The 20,999-nt window shown below is 36.1% G+C and overlaps 1 pseudogene; it reads left to right on the top strand.

Annotated features, from left to right (window-relative positions):
• Positions 1–17,993, top strand: part of LOC136855180 (thiol S-methyltransferase TMT1A-like) — a 93,641-nt pseudogene extending 75,648 nt beyond the window's left edge.
• The last annotated feature ends 3,006 nt before the right edge of the window (positions 17,994–20,999 follow it).

Consider the following 20,999-nt stretch of genomic DNA (forward strand, 5'->3'; position numbering starts at 1 on the left):
AATGAACACCATATCCTTTGGAAGATTGACTTTCAGGTCAATGGCCCCTGTGGGCTTGTTCCATATGAATAGGTTTCTCCTGCATAATAATAATAATAATAATAATAATAATAATAATAATAATAATAATAATAATAATAATAATAATTAAGGATTCCAAATCACCCCATTCAGACGGGGGGGCAGTGGGTATTCCTACATGCCTATTTTGCCCATAGGTACTAACTAATCTGGACCAACCACAATCTTCCAATAACTAAGCCACAAGATTTAAGGAACCAGAATCAAAATATATTAACTTCATACAGACCTCCTTTAGCAGATTCTATGTAAAGCTTGCTACCAAACTTCAAGAATATGAAAATGGCTCAACTGCTTACATACTAAACTAAGGGAGACATTTCACAGATATATTTCAAGTGATACAGTGACAATTACATGAAAACTAAGAACAACAGTATTTATACTTACCATACAGCCAGTCCTTTCAGACAGATTCACACAGTAGAAGAGATGTTTCAGAACTCTTGACGTATATATGTACCTACACAAAAAGATACGTTCTTATCAACCATGGACCATGACCTGGAGAATCTCCAACAGCCTGAACTGGAACCCTGAAATCAATTGTATTATTAAGTCCTAGCAGCGTATATTTAAGGCTTTGCACCTTCTGAGACCTCCACGAAATCTAGTCAATTTGTCATGAACTTCAAAAGCAATTTCTCTGATATTTTATGGATATTAAAAATTCACAAACCCCTAAATGAAATAATAATTATCAATGTAATTTTTCTATAAAGCCAAATATTTATATATATGACAGTTTTTCAGTTTGTAATGAGTCTGTCTTATCCTCAATCTCAGACAAGCCAAATTCCTTTCAAAGATACTTTCAAAGATTCAAAGAAGTTTCATTTCAAAGTCAGGTCTCAGTTTGAAAGATATTATCTGGCTCTTTAGGACTGATTACACAAGAGCAAAGGAATTCCCACGATTTTTCCAGAATATTTTCTTCAAGATTTGGATGCTATACTCACTGCAGACCTTCAAATTTTATCTCACATATACCATCAATAACATTGTCCAATTAATTGTGCATATCAGACTCTGAAGATCTGATCACTGAGGATTTTATTTTAGCTGTATATGCGCCCTTGACTGATCAAACTCTCCACCTATCCGTATCACAATGAGCTGAAGAACCTCTCATCAATAAGATAATCTATTCACCTTAAAAAAAACGCCTACAATGAAAACACTTTGCAATAATCTTGAAGAAGAAATTGGTCAAGTATTTCTCCACACATCCAACTGAACTCAACACTTGAGGAATGAGACAGAACTACCATGAACACCAAAAGTAGTTATAGAGTGATTACACAGTAGTACTGATTCCTCATTCAATAAATATGCTGCTGAGGATTACAGTTAGTCCCTGTAAAATAATGTAGTAGGCCTCTCTTCCATTCAGTAACTGGAATGTTCTTGGGTAACTAAAGGCAGCAGTCCTCTGAAACAAACATTTCTAAGCTCAATTGACAGGATATTTCAGTGCTCAAATGGATTCATCTTGTCCAGTAAAATCAGATTTTACTCTGATTAATGACAAACATGACAAAAGTTCTCTTCAAATGTAGATGCTACAGACGCCACTTTCTTAGTCTTGTATCAAGATTTCAGTGCACCAAAGTAGGGAATACTGTACCAAAGAAGATTCCTGGTGACCACATTCATCTCTATAGAACCTTCAGTCACAAACTTCTCTTCCTGCAAAAATGTACACCAAATTTGTGTGTGTTTTTTTTTGTATGAACACGATTTCACTGCTTATTACATGTCAGTATTTCCATTCTGAATACATTTTTGGATTTTCATTTAGGGATCACAGGAGCCAAAGGTATCACCTACTACTCCTACAGGTTCCACTTTATCCAGTCAACCGTAGGGAGGCTTTGAAAGGCCTCCGTCTACACCAAACTGGTGGAAGAAGGAGGAGAAGAAGAAGAAAAGTTCTAGTTCCATTAAGGACTTACCTTTACAGACTGTGGATCCTCCACAGGATGTTTCAAAAGGCCTTGACCTACTCAAGAATCAAAGGTCAAGGGTTCCTCCTCCTCTTCCTGCTCCTAAGAGAGAGAGTCATTCTCCAGGTGCTCAGCCTCAAAAGGAAAACATTCCATCAGGAGCCTCATAGCATCAGTTCAAGGCACTGCTCTTTAAGGATACTGAAATCCTTTTGTACTCATGGCCATTGAAACAAAGGTTTAGAAACTTTCAAACGATGCCATCATCCCCAACTAACATGTTTTCAAAACACAATTATTAAAAACAACACACCAACATAATCCATCAGTCCTGATTTCGCAGGCCAGATGCACTATCTAATTTACAGTGAAAGCTTTTACAGGTACCTGAACCCGACAGTTAACTGCAATTTATTACTAGAACAAAAACCTTCTTTTTATTGTAATTGTGTCAATGAGATATTTATCATAGTCATTTTCTGAATCTGATTCAAGACCAAAATTCTGCATATTTCAAATTCTGTTTCAATAAAAACGAAATATTACAACTAAAGCAGTTCATATTCCACAAAATATACAGGAACTCAGGCCCCTTGGGAAGTAGGATTTTGTATTTCTTTGTCAAAATGACAGATTGCAATTCAAATCTGGAATAGCCAAACACTTGGCAAGCTACTCTTCACCTCAGTCTGTTACTGAGAGATTCATAAAATAGTGTGGTAATCTTTCAGCAGTCCAGCCCACAGTCAAACATGCATTGCATCAATCTGGGCCCTTTACTGAAAGTTTATATTCATTTCCTTAAATCCTTCACAAGTTCAATGAACATGCAATTATTATTTATACTGTAAGGTAAAACTTCCTCTTTGAATTCTAGTTCATTTTAGTGCTACCCTTAGAAAGGAAACTATAGTATTTACCATAGTTTCCTAAGGGTGCGTCCACACTGCTGTAAAGCACGTCTCGAACACACACAAGTAACAAACAGGCTAAATACAAGTCAGGCACTTGTTGGTAGCTAAAGGTTCTCTGTTCTCCAATTATAGTCACTGACTTGTTCTCAACCTGTTTGTATATGTATGTCATCCACGCTGTGTGAGTTTATGATGCTTGTTCCTCAAATTCTCTATTTTTCTTCTCGTAAGGCAATATTGAAAATGTCACACCTCAAGTGAATGGTAGTCTCCTGAAAAGCTATAACTGCATTTCTCAGCCTGCAATGAGTCGTTCCTACTAATTACTACTTCTAAATACCTCAAGACTCACCCACATGTATTCAGGTTTTGATGGTCTGATACACACACACACACACCCATCCTTACTTCTCCATATTATTCCAGCTCTCATGAAATCATTCTAATCTTGCATCTGACCTTCGTTTTCCTCATGATTACCGGAGATTCTGATGTTCTGTTCTGATCTTCTTTGTCGTAACCTTTGCATTCGTTCATTTTCCAGCGGCAGTATTTATCTCCAGCTTGTGCTGTGCACACCATCAAAATACTTCTCATTAGAAAGTTTGTCTGTATTTCCACTCGGAAAGTTCTGTAGCAACGAACCTGCAAAGGAGAAAACCTCTGTACAGAAAGCAAAACCTTCCCTTCACGATTCGATCAAGACGTAGTTCACCTAAGGTCCTCCTGACCTTATGCAGAGCAGTATGAGATATAAGTGACACCACTAAGTCCTAGAACAAAGTAAATTGTAAAATGAATATAGATAACGGTAGATACATCTAATAAACATTATCAGCCAGAAATTCAGCTTGAAATGTCACTGATAAGGGCTCACTTCAATGCAATAAATATTTGTACTTTACAATAGAGCAATCTATGCTAAAGAAACTTTAATATTGTGTCAAACATAAACAGTTACTGAAAGTTTTATTCAGCTGTTGTTCACAACACAATTACTGTAGCATTGTGTCAGTTGATTACAAAAGGCTCTGTACGAAACATCAAATTTGTACGAGCTGTTCATGAGAGTAACACAGACCTTCAAGTTCTCCAGCAAAACTGGTACTACTCAGTTAGTAACTACACCCATAAATCATGAGAATATCATCTTGGGTTATCTTATCTTAATCACACAATATCATTACCCAGTTATAACTTTTCATTCAAGAGACTCTTTCGATAGAACAAACATTTGGCCAACTTTACTGAAAAGTAAAACAATTCTCTATACCAATTATAAAAAAGCTAGGAGAAATTCTAACCACATATCAGTCTGTTATGATGAGCAGTTAATTAGCTATATCACTAACACCGGTAAATTTTTCAGCAAATTGCAGTCTCCTAACACACAAACATAAGATCTTTACGTAGGTTTTGACACAGTAGTAACCAACAATAGGCAGAGGGAAGCCTGCCCACCCGTTGGTTTGCACTCACTTTGCCTTCCCGCCAGGTACCACAGTGAAGTGCGGCTGAGATGGGTCTATAATGTAAAGAACTTTTGTCTGTATGTTAGGAAAATGCAAATTAAGCTTTCAAAACTATTGCATTTTTTCCCTACACAAATACAAACCTTTGTTCTTTACAAGGAGATTTATCCATCGGTTGGAGGAATTTGGGTACTCTCTGAACAGACTGGTAGGCTGGTCCAGCCTGGGGTCTTACCTTCTGTCTGTTTAGGAGCAGAGAAAGGGACCATGCACCTCTAGCGTACTGCATATATGGGATGTAGCAGTTACTAGACTTCTGGACCAATAAGTAAAGGGGTTTTCTGCCATTACTCAATCAGGCTGTAAGAACCCACACTGAAGTGTCACAGACAACAGAGCATGTACATATGATCAACAAGCTTGCTCTATTGTCTGTCCTCTTCCCCTGCCAAAAGAGGTAAACTTACACTTTCTCAGTGCCAAAGAAAAGACTGAGCCCAGTCAGGTAGCTAACCTGCACTCACGGCTGTCCTTGATTGTACATGGAATGGCACCTCTTACTTCTGTTGACCGGAGAGGAAGTAGGAAAAAGAGAGAGGAAGGAGGAACAGTCACTCCTATCCTGTCTCCTGAAACTGGATGCCTAGATGAGGTGCCACCTGTCCCAAAGTGGGCAACAAACGTTCTGTAGGTAAGACAACAGGAGGCAGGTGATCAAGATCAACCCAGTCACCTCACCTCTGCACGTAATATCGCTAACTTAAGGGACACTCAATGAAATCCCACCGTCAAATCTCTGTGCGCATATGTTGGGATTATCATTGTCGTACGTCTCTTTATCACAGTCTCCTCAAATCTATCTTTCTTCAATATTATCTTTCAGTGAGTTAAAACATTAAATTTGAATAATGATTCAATAGACTTTTATACAGCAATGTCACACACGAGACAAAGACAACTATACAGAAAATATGGCTGACCTGATGGACACGACCAAAGGCTTGTTTCTGTTCTCTTCTTGTTCTTTCTTGGTTTTACTATATCTCTTTTCCTTTCTTCTCTTCTTTCTCATCTTTATCTTTTCTTTTTATATCTCTTTTTCTATTGCTTCTTATTTAAGTGAAATAGAAGAAGGGGGAGTAATAATAATAATAATAATAATAATAATAATAATAATAATAATAATAATAATAATCATAATAATAATAATAATAATAGCCCTCGTCAGCATCAGATATAATTATCAACATTTACTTTTTATTTTTCCATAAATGAAAAGAAGAGAGAGAGAGAGAGAGAGAGAGAGAGAGAGAGAGAGAGAGAGAGAGAGAGAGAGAGAGGGGGGAATGCGTAGCCAGCTGATGATGCTTGCCAACTGATGGTGCTTGCCAACTGATGGTGTGTGCCAACTGATGGTGCTTGCCAACTGATGGTGTGTGCCAACTGATGGTGTGTGCCAACTGATGGTGTGTGCCAACTGATGGTGTGTGCCAACTGATGGTGCTTGCCAACTGATGGTGCGTGCCAACTGATGGTGCTTACAAATGTTGACTTCCCACGTTTGTTCATGTCTGCGGTATGTATGCATGTATATCATGCATGCGTGGTTTGGAATGTATTTTCGTATGTGCCTTCGTTTTGCTGTACGACACTTTGGCTGCTGCCCTGGGTATCTGGCTTTGATGGAGTCCTGGACTGGACTCTGTCGTTCTGTGCTTGCGGACCTTAGTTCCTCTTCTCTTCTCTTCTCTTCTTCCTCTTCGTCACGTATGTCGTAGAGAGAAGAAAAGGAGATTAGGAGGGAGGAGGAGGGAAAGAGAAGGAAAGAACAAGTGAGTCTCCTCTGTCTCTTCAATACCTTCACGTTCTCCATTATCATCACTTCTCTCTCTCTCTCTCTCTCTCTCTCTCTCTCTCTCTCTGACAGTGTCGTTATTCCCTTCTTCTGTTTTTTATGTATTATTATTATTATTATCATTATTATTATTATTATTTTCTGCACAAAAACGAAGTAGAGACGACGATGGGGCTCATCAGCATCTGCAACCTGGCAATGGCAGTCGATTTGCCAGATGCGTAATAACGATCTAATATTAGCCTTCGATGGCTCTGTTGATTCTTCGTTTTAACGTGCTTTTTTTCCTGATAATATTTTCTCCATATATGTATTTATTTATTCTCTTGGGACTCGAATAAACACTATACGAATGACCTCTCTCTCTCTCTCTCGTATACATACTGAATGAGCAATATTTTATATTCACGTCATTTATCTCTCTCTCTCGTATATATTTTAAATCTAATTTTTTTAGAAATCGCTTCATCTCTCTCTCTCTCTCGTCTATGTTCCAAATGTAATTTTTTTGCAGAAATTATTTCATATATCTCTTTCTCTCTCCTTCGTTTATATACTAAATAGATACATTTAGTATACTAAATTTAGTATAAATTTAGTGCGTATAATCATCTACCTGATATTAAAAACTGCTGACATTATAAGGTAAGATTCTCAATATGATTAACTAAGCACATAGTACGTTAAATGTTCATATTTCTCGTAAAGTCACGTCATCTCTCTCTCTCTCTCTCTCTCTTTCTCTCTCTCTCTCTCTCTCTCTCTCTCTTTCTCTCTCTCTCTCTCTCTCTCTCTCTCTATATATATATATATATATATATATATATATACATATACATTTCTCGTAAAAGTCACGTCATCTAACTTCTCTATATATATATATATATATATATATATATATATATATATATATATATATATATATATATATATATATATATTTATATATATATATATATATAGTTATATACTATATATATATATATATATATATATATATATATATATATATATATATATATATATAATATATATATATATATATGGTTGTAAACGCTACTTTTAAAAAATGGCAAATTGCCCTCAAAGTCTAGCATTCATTACTCTGCTTCTAAGAAAGATATTGATTTGAACTATGTTTCATATGAAAGCCCTACTCTTGTGAACTTTTTTGTGAAAAATTTGAAAAATTAGGGTGCACTTGCGCGCTAGCATTCAAATGTCCGCCTAACCCCCTCACATTTGTGTATATTCTGGTTATAACCAGCACTTAAACCATAATTGAATGTGTAAAATGATAATAGAGTGTTATTATATTCGTGGTATAACAACAATTGATGTAATAATAATAATAATAATAATAATAATAATAATAATAATAATAATAATAATAATACAGTAATATTAAGCAGTTGACGATGATAACCTTCCATCATCATAATGTTTAACCATTAAAATAATAGATCAATATTATAATAACAATAATCAACCAATCGGAACATGACGCCTTTTAACTGGGTTGGTCGTAATCAACGACTGAATGCAAGCAGTTTGCTTATCATAATCTCCCATACCATAAAACCCATTGAATAAAGCCTCCACTACAGGCCTACCAAGCTCGCTAAAGCAACCATCACGACACGGTTGGCTCACATTACGCAGGCACGGGTTTGTCTGTACACCGAGAAACATATACAGTATTGCCCTTGGCCTGCATCGGGCAGTAACTTAACACCACTTTTTTTCCATGACGTTTCATTCTTTGCCCTTTTCTTCCTCTTGGCCGTTGCACGACATCACAGTGATCACTTTCACTATCAGAGGAAGACATAATGGCGCTAAATGAGGGATAATAATAACAAAAACCAAATCACGACACTACGGACATTCAATTTCGCCGCGAAAATCACTAGACTGGGAATGTAAACAATAGTGGAGATGTAAACTGCTCGGTGATTGGCCGACACTTACGAGCCCCTTATGCAGGAAAATGCCGATTGGCCTAGAACTGAATACCCGTTTAGTGACGCGCGCTCTCACTGGCTCGCTCTGAGCTGCTGCACATGCAACTGGTTGTAACTGAGCTCTTGCGAGGCTGTGAAGTCTGCGCGACATCACGTTCATTCATGTAGCTAAAATCGATAATTCTACTGAGGAAACGATACATCTACTGGTATGCCTAACTCAAATTGGTGGGGTGGCGTTTACAACCTTCTGGTTGGTGAGGCTCTCATATATATATATATATATATATATATATATATATATATATATATATATATATATATATATATATATATATATATACATATATATATATATATATATATGAGTTGGTCACTGAAGGTGAAAAGCCCATATCCCATAGAGCAATACTCTGTTTCCAATTTTCTTTGAGGTCTATAAACATCATGATGAATTAAGAAAAGTCAAACAGAATAAAATTAATCATTTTAGTAAGGGAGAAATCACATAGACATCTGGAAATGGAACTGCAGTCAAAATGACTGCTTTGTCATTCTCTCTTAATGTCAGGTCATGCAGGGAAAGTCTGATGAAAAGTATTATGCGATGTTTTCAACTACCTAATGCCCTTCTGAGGAAGATTTTGAGTATTTTAAGCAATAAAAGTTGTATAATTTCCTTTCATTTTTGGTATTTATTTCAGTAGAAATTATCAATAATTTTATACATACATCTGTATTCACAGGGAGGAAGAAACCCTGCAGCCCACAAGAAGAGGTGGAAAGGGCAGCAGCAGCAGCAGCAGCAGCAGCAGCAGCAGCAGCAGCAGCCCTGCAGAAAGAGATCAGCTCTGCAGGTTTGTTGACCACTGAAGAGGATCAGCACAAGGAGGCTCTTTTTAATGACTCCCCCCAGGCCTGGACATGAATTTTGTTTACTGTGTCTATTTTGGTTGTGGGGAGAAGACTTTGAAGCCTCAGTTCCTTACGAAGATTGCAAACTCAAAGGAGCCGAGTAACCCCGACAGCTTCCAGTGTTACTCTCACCTTGTTGGCTGGAGGTTGCCCTTTGAGCCCATTCAGTCACATAGTCATAGTATATATTTGGTTTTCTACTGTTTCAGACTGTGTCATTGGTTCTGCTCTCAGATGACCTTTGGGTATACGGGGAGGGAGCGTGGTGTCTAGTTCTAGTTGCATTTTATGTCCCTGACATTCGTCTTGTTGCACTCTATTCTAAGTCCGTTCTCGGAGCCCAATTTGTTGTTTACTGTAGGGTTCGTTTTCTTTGTTTTTGGTTATGTTTGTCATGGTTTCTATTCAATACATCTGCATATGTGAATATTTGGACTTGCTTGCTGTTCAGGGATGACCTCGTTTTCTATGAGGACATTGAAATGGGACGAGAATGAGTCCTTCTCCCTGCATGGTTGCATCCCATGACGGATGGATAGGATTTGAAATGTGTCCTTGAAATACAACTCTTGGTATCTGTCTGGTGTAATGGCATGTCTCCGTTGATGGCCACTCTTCCTCCTGGACAAGGGAGAAAGTGATTGCTGTACACGTCTCTTTTATTGTTGATTTTCAGGGTCGGGTGACACTACTAATAAGCTGCATCGTTCAACTGCGCACAAAACTGGAAGATATGCAACTGATTTGTGTGTTTTCTCATGTTCGGGATGCAGGCCTTTAGCAGACAGACTGTTCATATTGTATTCTCATCAGAGGCAGATGACACACACACACACACACACACACACATATATATATATATATATATATATATATATATATATATATATATATATATATATATATATATATATATATATATATATATATATATATATATATATATATATATATATATATATATATATATATATATATATATATATATATATATGTATATATATATATATATATATATATATATATATATATATAAAGTATATATATATATATATATATATATATATATATATATATATATATAATAATTCTTCGATCACGCAGGTTTAACGTAAAGCAAGGGCGTTAATTCATCAAAGTTGGAACCTGAGAGCAACCACTCCGCGAATAACTGTTGCATATCAGCCAGTTTTCTCTCAACTTCCCGACTCAGCAATGACCAACATTACTCGAATTATCCCTTCTGTGAAAGACAGAACATCAACAATCACGCGTGAACAGAAATACTTCTGACCACGATCGTCTTCAGGTGAGCAATCATCGCCATACAAGTCTAAAAGAAGTTGGAACTCGAGCAACTGCCCCAAGCTGAATTACCTGGGCAAGCTAACCGTTTGCATACCAGCGAGTTTTCCCCAACTTCCGACTCAGCAATGACCCAACAGACAACATTTCATTCGGAATTATCCCTTCTGAGTGAATAAGATAGAAATCATCAACACACAATCACGTGTGGAACAGGAATAAATTTCTGACTCACGTCGGATCGACAGGTCTCTCAGGTTGGAAAGCAAGGGCGTTAACCACTGGGCCATACAAGTCTAAAGACAGTTCGGAACCTGAGACACCTGCCACAAAGAATTACCTGGGCAGCTAACTGCTTGCATATGTGATTTTCCCCAACTTCCCGACTCCCTTGACCCAATCAGACAACATTTCATTCAATTATCCCTTCTGAGTGAATAAGAGAAATCATCAACACACAATCACGTGTGGAATATAAATAAATTTCTGACGACGTCGGGATCAACCCAGGTCTCTCAGGTGGAAAGCAGGGCGTTAACCACTGGGCCATACAAGTCTAAAGAAGTTCGGAACCCGCTTTGCACCCCATCACCTAATAGTTTCCCCAACTTGACTCAGCAATGACCCAATAGACAACATTTCATTCGCCTTCTGAGTGAATAGATCAAAAATCAACACAATCACGCATGGCCCAGCGGTTAACGCCCTGACTTTCCACCCGAGAGACCTGGCCCACAGATCCCGACGTGAGTCAGAAATTTATTTCTGTTCCACACGTGATTGTGTGTTGATGATTTCATCTTATTCACTCAGAAGGATAATTCGAATGAAATGTTGTCTATTGGGTCATTGCTGAGTCGGGAAGTTGGGGAAAACTTCGCTAACCACTGTGCAACAGTTAGCTTGCCCAGGTAATTCCCGTGCAGTTGTCTCAGGTTCCAACTTCTTTTAGACTTGTATGGCCCAGTGGTTAACGCCTTGCTTTCCACCTGAGAGACCAGGTTCGATCCTCGACGTGAGTCAGAAATTTATTTCTGTTCCACACGTGATTGTGTGTTGATGATTTCTATCTTATTCACTCAGAAGGGATAATTCGAATGAAATGTTGTCTATTGGGTCATTGCTGAGTCGGGAAGTTGGGGAAAACTTCGGCTGGTATGCAAGCAGTTAGCTTGCCCAGGTAATTCCTTGGGTGCAGTTGCTCTCAGGTTCCAACTTCTTTTAGACTTGTATGGCCCAGTGGTTAACGCCTTGCTTTCCACCTGAGAGACCTGGGTTCGATCCCGACGTGAGTCAGAAATTTATTTCTGTTCCACACGTGATTGTGTGTTGATGATTTCTATCTTATTCACTCAGAAGGGATAATTCGAATGAAATGTTGTCTATTGGGTCATTGCTGAGTCGGGAAGTTGGGGGAAACTCGCTGGTATGCAAGCAGTTAGCTTGCCCAGGTAATTCCTTGGGTGCAGTTGCTCTCAGGTTCCAACTTCTTTTAGACTTGTATGGCCCAGTGGTTAACGCCTTGCTTTCCACCTGAGAGACCTGGGTTGATCCCGACGTGAGTCAGAAATTTATTTCTGTTCCACACGTGATTGTGTGTTGATGATTTCTATCTTATTCACTCAGAAGGATAATTCGAATGAAATGTTGTCTATTGGGTCATTGCTGAGTCGGGAAGTTGGGGAAAACTTCGCTGGTATGCAAGCAGTTAGCTTGCCCAGGTAATTCCTTGGGTGCAGTTGCTCTCAGGTTCCAACTTCTTTAGACTTGTATGGCCCAGTGGTTAACGCCCTTGCTTTCCACCTGAGAGACCTGGGTTCGATCCCGACGTGAGTCAGAAATTTATTTCTGTTCCACACACGTGATTGTGTGTTGATGATTTCTATCTTATTCACTCAGAAGGGATAATTCGAATGAAATGTTGTCTATTGGGTCATTGCTGAGTCGGGAAGTTGGGGAAAACTCAGCTGGTATGCAAGCAGTTAGCTTGCCCTGGTAATTCCTTGGGTGCAGTTGCTCTCAGGTTCCAACTTCTTTTAGACTTGTATGGCCCAGTGGTTAACGCCCTTGCTTTCCACCTGAGAGACCTGGGTTCGATCCGACGTGAGTCAGAAATTTATTTCTGTTCCACACGTGATTGTGTGTTGATGATTTATATATATATATATATATATATATATATATATATATATATATATATATATATATATATATATATATATATATATATATATATATATATATATATATATATACATATATATAATATATAAAAGCATAAATAACTACAAATGATATTTATGATTAAACAAATATGTAAACAAAAACAAAAATAGTTTACTCATGGTTAAATCATTCTCATTCTCACAGCAAATCTATCATTACAGGTGTCAATTTCGCCTTCTTCCCAGAGGGAAGTCACCTGGTGGCAGTGGATCCGAATCCTTTCTGTAAGGATTATTACTACTCAAATATCAAGAAGTTCTCCCACATTCACCCTGAGGAATACCACGTTGCTACAGGTAAGTTGTATAAGAATGAAGGTGGCCGAGAGATGATTTATTATAATTATTGTTATTATTAAAAGTCAGTCTCTATTCTCATGGACAGAGCCCCTACAGGGGCCATTAACTTGAAATTCAACTTTCTAAAGATTATTACAGTGTTCATTTCAAAGAAGTTACAGAAGGTAATAGAAAATACAGAAAGAAATCAATTATAAAAACATAAAGAAATAAAATCATTAATGAAATAAATAAAATTATAAATGAATTATTAAAAGGTAACGAGAGTAGAATAATAATAATAATAATAATAATAATAATAATAATAATAATAATAATAATAATAATAATAAATTTTGACAAAAAACATTCGTCAGGGGTTTATCTTCTGAATAATAATAATAAGAATATTAATAATAATAATAATAATAATAATAATAATAATAATAATAATAATAATAATAATAATAATAATAATAATAATAATAATAAATTTTGACAAAAAACATTCGTCAGGGGTTTATCTTCTGAATAATAATAATAATAATAATAATAATAATAATAATAATAATAATAATAATAAATTTTGACAAAAAACATTCGTCAGGGGTTTATCTTCTGAATAATAATATTAATAATAATAATAATAAATTTTGACAAAACATACGCTCGTCACAGGCCAAAATTATTTGCACAATGATTTTTTCATTATCCTGTAACAGAATCATCTTCTTCTTCTTCTTCTTCTTCTTCTTCTTCTTCTTCTTCTTCTTCTTCTTCTTCTTCTTCTTCTTCTTTCTAATTATAATTCATTCTTCGGCAGGCGAAGACATGAGTATGGTACCCACTAACTCAATAGACGTGGTGGTTGTGACGCTCGTATTGTGTTTAGTGGGGGATGTTGACAAAATCCTGAGCGAGATCAAACGAGTACTTGTTCCTGTGAGTATATATAATTTGTTTGTTTATAGATAGATAGATAGATAGATAGACAGATAGATAAACAGATATAATCTTAATCTCCCAGACTATGGCTGGCAGAGAAATGTATAAACTTAAAGCCATGTACAAGTTGAGTACCAGAGAAGATTTGAAGCTTTCAGACATATACCAGTTCCTTTAGACATCGGTGAAAAATCCTGTCGTATGAAAGCTTAACAGTTGACACACACACACACACACACATATGTATTGAGGCATTTTCCAGTTGAAACTCTAATCATACAAGCAAGAGTGAGCTCAGTCCAGTTGCATTTCAATATATTTCTTTCAATGTGATATAGAATAAGATCACTCATGACAGATTATTAGCAACAATCAAAGAATAATAGCTGATGATGAATATTAAGCAAGCAGTGAATAGAACAATTTAAAGCAAATTCATTTATCAACAAACCATCCACGAAGTTTCAATGCAAAATCTGCAAGAAAAATGAAAATGAGCATTCATTGTGCGTGTGTGTGTGGATCCTCGATGGCACAGTCGGTTACAGCAGCAGCTTCGGACTTCGTAGAGGTCTGTGGCGCGGGTTCAAATCCGCAGCCGACTGATCAGAGAGGCGGACACTTTGCTATCCATGTAGACACCCCGGGATTATGTATGTAATCAACGGATAGGTTTGCTTAAACTGCAAATGGGTGTTACAGACTAAATATACACACAAAACAAAGCCACTCCAATATCTTCTAAAAACATAACAAACATCTCACACGTCTTGAACTCTCGACCTACCCGGCGCAACAACTCGCTGCTGGGAGAAAGGGCGTTGGGTCTGGTATGATACATGTACCATACGCTACCGGGGTCTAAGCGATGTTAGGCAGGGCAGCCGATCGAGACTACGGTCTACCCCAAAGCCAAATCAAAAGTCCTTCAAAAGAAGGCATCGTGCTTACCCCATACAAAAATGGGAAAAAAGCACGTTAAAAGGAGAAAAAAAAGAAGAAGTGTGCGTGTGTGTGTGTGTGTGTGTACCAAATCTGAACAAATTTGTATTAAAATTCTTTAAAAAATGAACCCAAAAAATGAACCCAAAAAATGCCTAACTGTATCGTCTAATTTAATGAAAAGGCCTTGTGAGAGGACATGCTTGCACTGAAGTTTAACACAAATGTTTTTTTTTTTTTCAGGGAACAAAACGAAAGGACTTAAATGGCTCTTATTCAGTGGCACGTTCATTTTTATTATAAATTCTTTCAACGATATTTTTGGCATTGGCCCCCCTCCTACCCCTGCCCCAACACACACACACACACACACACGCACGCGCGCGCGCAAGAAGGTTATACAGTTCAGAGATTGCATAGCACAACTTAGTGAATTATCTGGGCTTGAATGTATGTTTAACCGTTGTACCTTGAAATATTAACTATCTTTAAACTACAAATTATACCTTTCCCTTATGTTGCCACATCATGTCTGTACATGTCTTATGTCACGTCATATAGATCTTACACATGTGCGCGCGCACACTTGCGCAGTCTGATAGCAACACCATAATATTTAAAAATTGATTTGTCAACAGATTAAGAGTTTTCTTATTTCATTTGACATAAATCCCAGCATAAATGTTCTAAAAACATAAATTTGTTAATTCACAAAGACATACATACCTTGTACATTCACATCATTAACACATGCAAGTAGTTAGTGATGGTATTATGTAAATAAGTCAAACATAGGTGATTCCAGTAATCATTTCTATAATCAGACATTAAATTTAAACATATAACTCGTATTTATATAACTGCTACCCATCAATCCTCAAATTTCGGACCCCTCTCCTGTATATACAAAGCATTGAACCATTTATCATTCTCTCTCATTTCATTTCAGGGAGGTCAATTCTTCACTTCTCATTTATCATCCTCTCTCATTTCATTTCAGGGAGGTCAATTCTTCAATTCTCATTTATCATCCTCTCTCATTTCATTTCTGGGAGGACAATTCTTCACTTCACATTTATCATCCTCTCTCATTTAATTTCAGTGAAGTCAGTTCTCTTCTCATTTATCATCCTCTCTCATTTCATTTCAAGGAGGCCAATTCTTCACTTCTCATTCATCTTTCTCTCTCATTTCCTTTCAAGGAGGTCAGTTCTTCACTTCTCATTTATCATCCTCTCTCATTTCATTTCAGGGAGGTCAATTCTTCACTTCTCATTTATCATCCTCTCTCATTTCATTTCAGGGAGGTCAGTTCTTCACTTCTCATTTATCATCCTCTCTTATTTCATTTCAGGGAGGTCAGTTCTTCACTTCTCATTCATCATCCTCTCTTATTTCATTTCAGGGTGGTCAATTCTTCACTTCTCATTTATTATCCTCTCTCATTTCATTTCAGGGAGGTCAGTTCTTCACTTCTCATTTATCATCCTCTCTCATTTCATTTCAGGGAGGTCAGTTCTTCACTTCTCATTTATCATCCTCTCTCATTTCATTTCAGGGTGGTCAGTTCTTCACTTCCCATTGGTCAACGTCTCTCATTTCATTTCAGGGAGGTCATTTTCTTTCTACTTTATTCCTCTCATTTCATTTTTTAGGCAGGTCATTCAATTCTCATTTCTTCAGGGAGGTCATTTTACTTCTCATTTATCATCTCTCATTTTCATTTCAGGAGGTCAATTCTTCATCATCCTCTCATTTATCATCCTCTCTCATTTCATTTCAGGAGGTCAATTCTTCACTTCTCATTTATCATCTTCTCTCATTTCATTTCAGGGTGGTCAGTTCTTCACTTCCCATTGGTCAACGTCTCTCATTTCATTTCAGGGAGGTCATTTTCTTTCTACTTTATTCCTCTCTCATTTCATTTTAGGCAGGTCATTTTCTTTCTTCTCATTTACTTCCTCTCTCATTTCATTTTAGGCAGGTCAATTCTTCACTTCTCATTTATCATCCTCTCTCATTTCATTTCAGGGAGGTCAATTCTTCACTTCTCATTTATCATCCTCTCTCATTTCATTTCAGGGAGGTCAATTCTTCACTTCTCATTTATCATCCTCTCTTATTTTATTTCAGGGAGGTCAATTCTTCACTTCTCATTTATCATCCTCTCTTATTTCATTTCAGGGATGTCAGTTCTTCACGTCTCATTGGTCAACGTCTCTCATTTCATTTCAGGGAGGTCATTTTCTTTCTTCTCATTTACTTCCTCTCTCATTTCATTTCAGGGAGGTAAATTCTTCACTTCTCATTTATCATCCTCTCTCATTTCATTTCAGGGAGGTCAATTCTTCACTTCTCATTTATCATCCTCTCTCATTTCATTTCAGGGAGGTCAATTCTTCACTTCTCATTTATCATCCTCTCTCATTTCATTTCAGGGAGGTCAGTTCTTCAATCCTCATTCATCATCCTCTCTCATTTCATTTCAGGGAGGTCAATTCTTCACTTCTCATGTATCATTCTCTCATTTCATTTCAGGGAGGTCAGTTCTTCACTTCTCATTTATCATCCCCTCTCTCATTTCATTTCAGGGGTCAGTTCTTCAGGTCATTTTCTTTCATTTATCATCCTCTCTCATTTCATTTCAGGAGGTCAGTTCTTTCTTCTCATTTATCATCCTCTCTCATTTCATTTCAGGCAGGTAAATTTTTCACTTCTCATTTATCATTCTCTCTCATTTCATTTCAGGGAGGTCAATTCTTCACCTCTCATTTATCAACCTCTCTCATTGCTTTCCAGGACTTCTCTTTGACCAACCTCTCCCATTCCATTCCAGGGAAGCCAGTTCTTCACTTTTCATTTATCAACCTCTTCCATTGTTTTCAAGGGAGGCAAATTCTACTTCCTGGAGCACATTACAGAATTCGACCTGGAGAACCACGCCTTCAGGAGGAAACTGCAACATGTCTTCACCCACTGCATACCCGTGTGGCCTTTCATCTTCGGTGGGTGCCAGCTAGACAGAGACCCTCTGCCAAAGATCGAGAAGGCTGGGTTCTCGAAGGTCGATGCCCAGCGCTATTATGCCTCAGTGCCCCATATCGTCTTTGACCTGAGAGGCCCAGTTTGAAGGGAGTTGCGACCAAGTAATGAGAGCCAATACTGCTATGCCAAGAGGTTAATTTAAAAGGCATTGAGAAACAACATTGCAATACCACAACAGGCAAATCTGAAGGGTTACAACCAAGTAATGAGAACCAATACTGTAATACTAATAGAGGACAACTTCTGAAGGGCGTTGGCAACCGAGTAATGAGAAATAATACTGCATTATCAAAAGGCAAACCTAAGGGACTTTGCAACCAAATAATGAGAAACAATACTGTACTACAGAGGCAAGTTTGAAGGGCATTGTAACCAAATAATGAGAAATAATACTGTATTAAATTTCAATATAGACAAATTTGAGGGCCATTGCAACCAAGTAATGAGAACCAATACTGCAGTACCATCAGAAGCTAGTTTGAAGAGGTTGCAACCAATTAATGAGAAACAACACTTGCATTTCTAACAGAGGACAACTTTGAAGGGGTTGCAACTAAGTAATGAGAAACACTACTACAGCACTATAGGAGGCAAATTTGAAGGGTGTTATGACTAAGTAATAGGAAACAATACTGTATTGAACACTGTAATATTCTTCAGAAGCTTGAATTTCAAGTTGATGGCCCCTGTGATGAGCTTGTTCCACATTATCAGGGGTTTATCTTCTGAACAATAATAATAATAATAATAATAATAATAATAATAATAATAATAATAATAATAATAATAATAATAATAATAATAATAATAATAATAATAACATAAAGGACAAATTCAGTTAGAAGGAAATAAAACCATTGTTTCAAACTGTTAAGTTGATCTCTGTGAATATAGAAATACATTCCTTGTCACTGTCGCTTCCCAGAAGGTGTGAATTGAAAATTATTCTTTTTTTATACTTATAACCTTCTCTCTTCTAAAAGGCGAGTTTATTACCCCTTTCCTTATTCCCATATTTGCTAGAGCATTATTATATATAATTGAAGGAATTTATTAACTAACAATAAATAAAAATTTTGTTTAGAATTAAAATTATAAAATTTAAACATTTAAATTAGAAAATTATTATAAATAAAAAATCAAAATGATAAAATTAGAAAAATATAACTGAAAAATTTTAATTATAAATTAGAAAATCAAAATTATAAACAAGAAAATTAAAACTGAAAAGTAACAAAAATTAAAACTATAAAATTAAAAAAAACAAAAGTGATAAAATTAAAATAATAAAACTGGAAAATTAAAACGATTGAATAAAAACATTAAAATTGTAAAATAAAAAGATAAAATTATAAAATAAAAAATTTAAAATAAAAATTTAAAAATCAAATCTATTCTCCAAGGTGTTCAAGAGGTTAGATATGTAGACGATTGTTTTTGTATTGTAAAAAAAATGTAAATATTCCTGATTTCTTGCAAACAACTAATAATCCATAAAATTCCCAACAGAATATGAAGAAAATAATTGTATACCATTTTTTAATGTCTTAGTTATTAGAAATAACACCAATTCTTGTTTTAAAGCATATAGGATACCCAAGAATAATTTGTCATATATTCATTTTTACTCTAATCATGCTAAACAAATTAAGGTGTCAACATTTTCCAGTATGTATCTTAGAGCTCTTAGCATTTGCAGTCCTGAATTTTTGGAAGGGGAGTTTAAAATTATTGATAAAATAGGAGATTCATTATGTTACCCCCATATTTTTTAGAACTTTGTAAAAATAAAGCAAAAAAGACATTACAATCCAACCAGTGTTAACAACGAACTTACGAATATTCTCTGTTTACTATTTCATCCTAATTTCCTTCCTGTAGTGCCCATTTTAAAAACTGTTGATGTTAACTTAGTATTATATATAATAATATTTTGAGAAATAAAGTAATTAGGGATAGCCCGCCCAATTCAAGCAATATTGTATACAGTATTCCTTGCAAAGAATGTAATAAGATTTATATAGGTCAAACATCAAAAGGACTAAAAGTAAGAAGCTCCCAACACAAATATGTCATTTCAAGAGGCTTATCAAATAATGGCATTGAAGATCATTGGCTTAAGACAGGCCATGCGATGAAATGGAACAGGTCAACGATAATCTACAAGTTCAACGACCATACGAAAAGGAATCTGCTAGAGACTGTATTTATTGAAGCTATGTCTACCAGGAATGTTAATCTCCACCCTGGATTATCCCTTGATCCTTTGTCCCTGTCTTTTTTGTTTAAAGAACATGCTGTCCAGATTAACAAACTGTAACCCTACCCCCCTTCTGTTTTTGTATATAAAGCTCTGTCAACTTCTTTTGTATTCAGTAAGCACTTGAAAATATAGAATAAACTATGAAAGTACTTGTTCAAAATCCCGGTTTTCACTCACTTTCTGATGTGGATTTTGTGATGTATATATATACAATGTATACACACAGATATATATATATATATATATATATATATATATATATATATATATATATATATATATATATATATATATATATATATATATATATATATATATATATATATATATATATATATATATATATAATATGAAGACAGGAGCAGACACTCAACAGGCAAACTGGAGTAACGGAAAGGCGTTCATTTTTTTCCTTTATCCACATATTATTACGCCAACGTTTCGTATCTCTTGATACATCTTCCAGGCTGAAGAAGCGATGAACTTAAACAGTAATTGTGTATAAACACTAAAACGTATACACAATATATACTTAACACTATGTTAAAGGACAATTAAAAAGAAGAAGAAGAAGAAAAAGGACAACTTTAAAAACTTTTACAAGGTATTTAAAAAAGTATTTAAAAAAGAACAGAACAGCAGAACAGGGCCAGGGCCAATACGAAAAGCAAAAGACACCTACCCATACAGGTAGTGTAAAGTTAACTGACACAGCCTGTGTCACACAGGCAACCAATGCAAGGGGGGAGAGAGAAGGGGGGGTGAATATAAACAGAGAGGTTACAGCAGGTACGTTAAGCGATGAACCCCTGGGTGGAAGCTGATTGGTGATTAAGGGCAGGGACAGT

The sequence above is a fragment of the Macrobrachium rosenbergii genome, chromosome 30, assembly GCF_040412425.1.
Source record: "Macrobrachium rosenbergii isolate ZJJX-2024 chromosome 30, ASM4041242v1, whole genome shotgun sequence".
Classification (NCBI taxonomy): Eukaryota; Metazoa; Arthropoda; class Malacostraca; order Decapoda; family Palaemonidae; genus Macrobrachium; species Macrobrachium rosenbergii.